Here is a 7278-nt window from a genome sequence, read left to right as displayed (position 1 = left end):
AAGTACCATACACAGGTGGCTTAAACCACAAACATTTATTTCTCACAGTTCTGGTGGCAGGAAAGTCCAAGAACAAGGCACTGATAGGTTTGCTGTCTGGTAAGGGCCCACTTCCTGGTTCATAGGCAGTTATCTTCCCCTGTGTCCTCACAGTCCTCATGTGGCAGCAAAAGGGCAAGAGTCTTCTCTTGGGTCTTTTATTTATTTATTTAGACAGGGTCTCACTTTGTCACTTTGTCACCCAGGCTAGAGTGCAGTGGCACAACCTTGGCTCACTGCAGCCTTGACTTCCTGGGTTTCTCCTACCTCCACCCCTCAAGTAGCTGGGACTACAAACCAAATACCACTATACCCAACTAATTTTTGTATTTTTTGCAGAGACACGCTTTTGCCATGTTGCCCAGGCTGGTATCAAACTCCTGAGCTTAAGCAGTCTGCCACTTCAGCCACCCAAAGTGCTAGGATTACAGGCTTGAACCACAGCACTCAGCCTTGAGGTCTTTTTAATAGGTGAACTAATCCCATTTATTAGGGCTCTACCATCGTAACCTAATCACCTCCCAAAAGTCCTCCTCCTAAACCATCGCATTTAGGGTTAGAATTTCCATATAGAAATTTGGGGGTGGGAGACAAATATTTAGTTTATAGCACTATGTATTCAGTCATAAGAAAAAGATTTTACTAATTGGCCAAATGTTATTCAGGTTATCTTCTGGGTCTAATTCGGATCTTTTAATATCTTAGAGCTACAATTTATTGCATATAAATAATTTGAATTACAGATACTATTAACCAAATGAAAATTTAATTTCTTACATTTTTCTTACATTACTCCTTAGTAGTGCAAATGCAGGCAATATAATTTAGTCATGACAGGAGACAGATGCTGAAGCCCACAGAAATTAAAATAAAAAACTTCAAACAGCTAAAATTTTATAGCCAGCCTTATTATTTATATTTTCCCAAAGTAACAATAAAACTGCTATGTTTCAGAAATCTTCAGAAATATATAGTTTATTCATATAACTTCATATTATATCCATTACTACAATACCAATAAAATATCAAATGTCATTAATTTACAGCAGAAATCATAAGCCAAGTTTTTATATCCTTTGTACTTCGTAGTACAGAAATGTAAAAAAAAATATATATATGCAGATTTGTACATGAAAGTAAATTTATATAACTATGGTAAATGTAACTAATTTTTAATCAGTATGAGGGTCTGCTCTTCAGAGAAACCTATCAGTAATGAGAACTTTCAGCACACCTTGAAATTGAATATAAATTGCTCAACATATTCTCTAGAGAATTTACCTGAGTTTTGAAACTCTGGAAACAACCATATTCATGTTATACTTATGCTGTTTCAAAAAGATTTTCTGTCCAGTAACGTAAAATGAACAGACTGCTAAACTCTCATTTGTTTTTCATATCATTTCCCTGCTTTCTCTTCTACTTTCCCTGGTGAACAGATATTCATTTCTCAGATTCACATAACAATTTGAGTCTCAGCTACTTTGTAAGTTACAAAGACCCAGAGGCTTGAGTTGTGGTTGTGAATTTCTCACTGTAGTTGTGTCTCAAGCAGATGCTAGCCTAGCAGCTATCCACAGCCATTAAGAACATAAAGAAAAATATAGCAGCCAATGGCTATAGGGGGGAAAAAAAAAAGAAACCTCATGATCAGCCAGCTGTTATACTTTGAATGCTGCTGAAATATGAGTACAGAAAGGACAATAAGAGAATTTCAAAATATTCACACATGTGTGGTGGAAAAATTTTCTATCTGGACCAATCAGGGGAAGGGCCTACAGAGGACAAAGCTGAAAGACTTGCCCCTAAATTACAAAAACTGATATTTCGATTTCCTTGTGAATTGATTGAGATATGCCAAATTGGCCAAATCTTCAAATTACACTCTAAGTAGCTGCATTTGTGGAAAGCTAGCCAAAATATTAGGTGGAATAATGTTAAATATATCGTGTATCATGTGTGATTCATTTTCCTACTATTATATCTTTATTGTTTCAATTAGTGTTTTTTTCCCAATTGATTCACATTTTTCTGATAATTGAATTGCTGAAGAAGAGGGATGTGTCATTGTTCAGCTTTTTTAAACTGTAAGAAATAATGTAATGTTTCTAAATTTGGAATATATTAGCCTTTCTAGATTAAAAGCTCCAAATATTTATGTTGACATTTTGACAATTCTCTGGTTTTGGTAACGTCTACAATGACATCCAAATTCAATTTCATTAAAAACTTAGCCAGCTATTTTATATAATTTTTGAGATTGTTTTTGTCATCTTATGCAAACTGTTTGAGGAATACGACATATATCAACCTCCAATAATTTGTAAAATGTATAAAATAATGATATCTTTCGTTTTTTAATCCATACAGATAAATCACTTATTTCAAGATCTCTCATTAAAAAAATATATTGAGACTGCCTATGTAATTCATCAGGTCAACACTGGTTAACAAAATAAATAGCAATTTGGTTAAATAACTGGTCAGTTAAAGAACACCCAGTTTGACTGAATAACTAAAATCTGGCTGCACATCATAGGGGTGAAACTAATTGAGAGTTAAAGGACAAGGTCTAAAGTCATGGATAATTTGCAGTAATACAGTACAGTGATTTTCCACATTTTAAGAATCACTCACTTTCTTAACTGGGTTGCTGGGTTTTTTTAACTGACATTGTAACAAAATTATTTTCTTATGCAATTAATTTTCTATAACATTATATTTAATTTTTGAATTATTTTATTTTTTGAGACAGAGTCTTCCTCTATTGCCCAGGCCGGGGTAAAGTGGTAGGATCTCGTCCCCTCCGCCTCCTGGGTTCAAGCGATTCTCCTGCCTCCACCTCCCTAGTAGCTGGAACAACAGGCACCCACCACCACACTCAGCTAATTTTTAGAGGCATGGTGAACAGGCTGCTCTTGAACTCCTGGGCTCCAGTGATCCACTCACCTCGGTCTTCCAAAGTACTAGGATCACAGACTTGAGCCACTGCACCTGGCTAATTTTTTAATTCTTCATCATGTTGCATCATGTTGATTAACTGACTGCATCATTTTCCACCAGCCACTTAATTTCGCTGAGCCACACTTGTCTCATTTTCTACTTGGAATTTGCCGTTGAATGTAATTTTCTCTCAAATGGCTTTTAGTTCCAACATTGTGGCATTCTATTCCTTTTTTGGATTTATATTTATGAAAATTTTGGCCTATTAGATTTATATTTATGAAAATTTGGCCTAGCTATATTTATGAAACTTTGTTTTACCATTTTTATCATATTTGGCTTTTAAGATTATTTCACAAAGCAAATTCTGAAATTTTTCATCTTTTTCTATGAACTGCAATAATTTAAATGCTGTATAAAACAGTATAGAATTATACTATGCAATTTCCATCAAAGCTTTATTTTTACTTCTTTGAACATCACAGTCAATCTAGTTTGAAAACAACAACAAAAAGTAACAATGGCCACAATATTGGCCCAGGACCCTCACAAACCTGAAAGCAATAAGTACCAAATTCTTCTACTTAGAAAATGTTTCCTCAGAATGCAATTACATATATATTTATACTTCCTTGGAAAGACTAACCATCGCTTTAAATTTGTCCAGTGGGAACTAAAATAAGAACATAATTGTGCTATAAGGAAAACACACTCTAAAAACGGGAAACGTAAATAAAATCTTAAAAATAGATCCTAAACTAAATCCATGTCTCAAAATACTAAAGATTCACATGAATCACTAAAATTACTAAAGAAATCAGCTTAGAAATGCTGTAGCCCCAATTATTTTGCATGCCAACTATTCAGTTGAAAATTTAGCTTTTGGATTAAATCGAGCATTGAATGGATAATTTTTCCCAAATCATGAATTACATTGGGCCTAAAAATGACAGAAAACAAAAAGTAAACTTACTTGCAGAATTTATTTCTGTGGTGTCACGAACAATATAAAAGCACTTGTAAAATAAAAGCAGATATTTTTCTGAATTATTTGGTAGAATTTGAAGTATTTTTTTAAAAAGAAGCACTTATAAATGTTTTATTTCATTAATTGAAGGGAAATTTTATGAGATGTGAAAGGAGTGTTAAATATGAATTGTCTGCTTTTGCCACTGGCCCTGTACTGTGTCCTGTCATATGATCAGCTACAGACAGCTATACTCTACATGCGCTATATCATACTTATTCTGGCTTTATTGAATTACTTTTCCACCACAATCAAGTTAGATCTCATTTCAAGGGTTGCTTCAATTTCAAGATTTCTGCATATACATTTCTATATGACTATAAAGTAAAAAAATCTTCTGTATCCTCAAAGATATTTTTAGTAGCTGAGAAACACTGCCACTAAAAACATTCTGAAAAGAACATTTTGGAGTAATTTATAATCACTAGCACAGATTGAGCACTTAATTTGTCATATACCAGACCTATACTAAGCATTTTAACAAATATTATTTCAATTGTCCCTGTAAGGTAAGTAGGTAGTATTTACAGGTGAGGAAAATGAAGCTTACAATGGCTAATTAGTATGCTCAAGGTCACACAAGTAATAAGTTATAGCCCATGTGATGCTATACAGAATTTTGTTAAATTCTTAAAGCTCACTCCCTATTTCTATTATTTATAATGCGTAGCTCATCTTTAAAATCACCAAAATTCAGTTGTACAGCTATGCTATCCTATAACTACATTTTCCTTAGATTTGCTTCCAGTTAGTTGAATTGACACTTACTAAAGAAACTAATTTGATCTTACTATTTATAATTTATCTTCCATGTACTGTCATTATCTTAACATCTCAAATCCTATTGACTGTGAATCTTCTAAAACCCAGTTTTCTTATCTACCCAGGGAAAGTACAAACAGAACAAAACCTACATATGGTATAGAGCAAGTAATCTATTCCAGGCCAAGTGTGAGTTACAAGATGAGAATAAAAGTATAATTTCATGGAGAAAACAGGGCATTCTCATCACCTGTGAATTGGTATTACTGAGTGTGGTCTCACCATGAGGTAGCTTTACTGTGATGGGCATGTGTTCTTGGAACCTGAATCCCAACTTCAACATTTGTGCCTCAACTTCCTCATCCATAAAATAGTATAATACCAAACATGAGGTTGTTTAGAGGATAAAATGACTTCATAATATATAAATACCTAGAATCATACCCAGAACTGAATCAGCACTATGTAACACTATTATTGAAAAAGGAGTTATGAAATACCTGCCACATATATATTCAAATAATTTCAAAAGAACATTTAAGAACACACATTAGGGTGTTTAAATGATATGGTATTCTCAATTGTGGGTGTTGCTGCCCACCCCCTTTCTCATACCCATTGGTACAGAAAATAATAGAGCTCACCAAATATGAGGACAACTGTTTATAACTCAACATCTACCATGTGGGTGAGTATTTTTGGGATTGAATGATTAGTTTTACTGAGTTGACTAGTACAATAGTTCACAGATTCAGTCTCTGCATATCTACTAAGAACTTCTGGCTGAGTACAGACTCAAACACCAAAACATCACAGCCTATCCTGGTGCAAACTTTCCTGTGCTACAGCTGCTCCCAGGCTGAATTTTTGATTTTGAATTTTTTAAATTTTAGGAGCTGAGAATCTGATTGTACTGGATTTAATCCTTAGTCTGTCAATTTCTTTATGGTCTTTCACATGTTACTTAACCTCTCTTCTTATAGGATGTTGATAATGGTCCACTCTCAAACTAAAGTAAAACAAAACTACCTTGGGAAGAACCTGTCCCGTGATGGAGTCTCTAAAAGTGAGTTGCTGTATTTATTTTTCCTTTTGTCACCATCACCTCTAATTATCCTTTCAGGATCCTCCATTCTCTCTCAATCTAAAGAAATGAGCTTAAACTATCTGAAAGCACATGGGGATTAAATAAAACAGTGGAAAAACAGAAGGCAAGAATCATCAACTAATTTTTCCAGTTTCATTTCTCCAGTGCTTTCTCACAGATTCTAAAAGTTACTCACACTTTGTTTTTAACTTGCTAATTAACTGGCCTTCTTTGTTGTAGGTGCTGTCAACTAAACAGAAGGGGAAAATGAGAGATTCTTTACGCAGCCAGAGAGGAGTTTAGGGTCAAGTCCCTTTCCTAAGGGCATAATGTGGAAGGAAGGTATAGGGGAGATATGAAAATAATTTCAAAATGATAAAAATGTAATATTGGACTATTACAAGTGTCAAGAAAAAAAGTAAATGACTTCCATAAGGCAAAAAAAATTACTGGATGTTCTTTCAGTAGAATGCTGAAGGTTGCCTTAATTTTATAAGGATGTGCATCTTTCATTGTCTTTGACTAGAATATTCTATAGCTCTGTAGAGATGGAGGTTAACCTATGGAAAAGTAATGGTGACACAAATATTCTTTGTCACAATAATGCAATTGACTCCTGTTTATGGTAATGCAAATGAATTTGTTGAGTAGATATATGCATCTCCATAAGTCAAATTCTCATTTGAAGTGGTTATAACATCTTACTAATATACTCATTAATTGATGAGTTAAATATTTTATATTTTTATGAGACAAAATTTTATCATTTTGAAAATTATCTTTTAGTATAGATACAAAGTTAAGAGAGATGATGAAATGACTAAATCTGCTGCAGTGAGAGAAGAGGTCAAAGACTTCATGGAGAAAGTTAGCACAAAGAAAGTGAAAGAAAATAATTGAAAATTTCCTAGCAGACAAAAGAATAGAATTCTAGGCAGGGAAAATCCCAGATAAAGACTCATAAATGTAGAACAGCACTTTTTTACTCAGCACTAAGAAATGAGGTGAAAGATAGTTAAAATACAGTTCTGAGTGTCAGGAACTTTGTAGATGAGTAGACAACAAACAATTACAAGAGACAGGGGTGATTCCGTATAATAAGCTAAAACATGACAAAGGTGCTGTGACCACATAGAGAAAGGGCATCAAATTTCAAAAGAGAAGCTAAGATGCTTATTGGAGGACTTACTGTTTGTGATGAATCATGACAAATAAATAGAAATTACCTAGATGAAGAAGGAAAGATGGACATTTGAAGCAGAGGAGAAAATATGTAAAAACATAAAATTCTGACTTTACAAATGCTAGTTATTCACAAGTTTTCAACTAGAAGAAAAACATTAAAAAATAAATGCTGTACTCCTTAATTTATGCCCATAACATCCTAGACATGAATCATGTGCAATCCATTGCTCAGAAG

Source organism: Piliocolobus tephrosceles, chromosome 5, assembly GCF_002776525.5.
Source record: "Piliocolobus tephrosceles isolate RC106 chromosome 5, ASM277652v3, whole genome shotgun sequence".
NCBI classification, from domain to species: Eukaryota; Metazoa; Chordata; class Mammalia; order Primates; family Cercopithecidae; genus Piliocolobus; species Piliocolobus tephrosceles.
Note: the sequence above shows the minus strand (reverse complement) of the source record.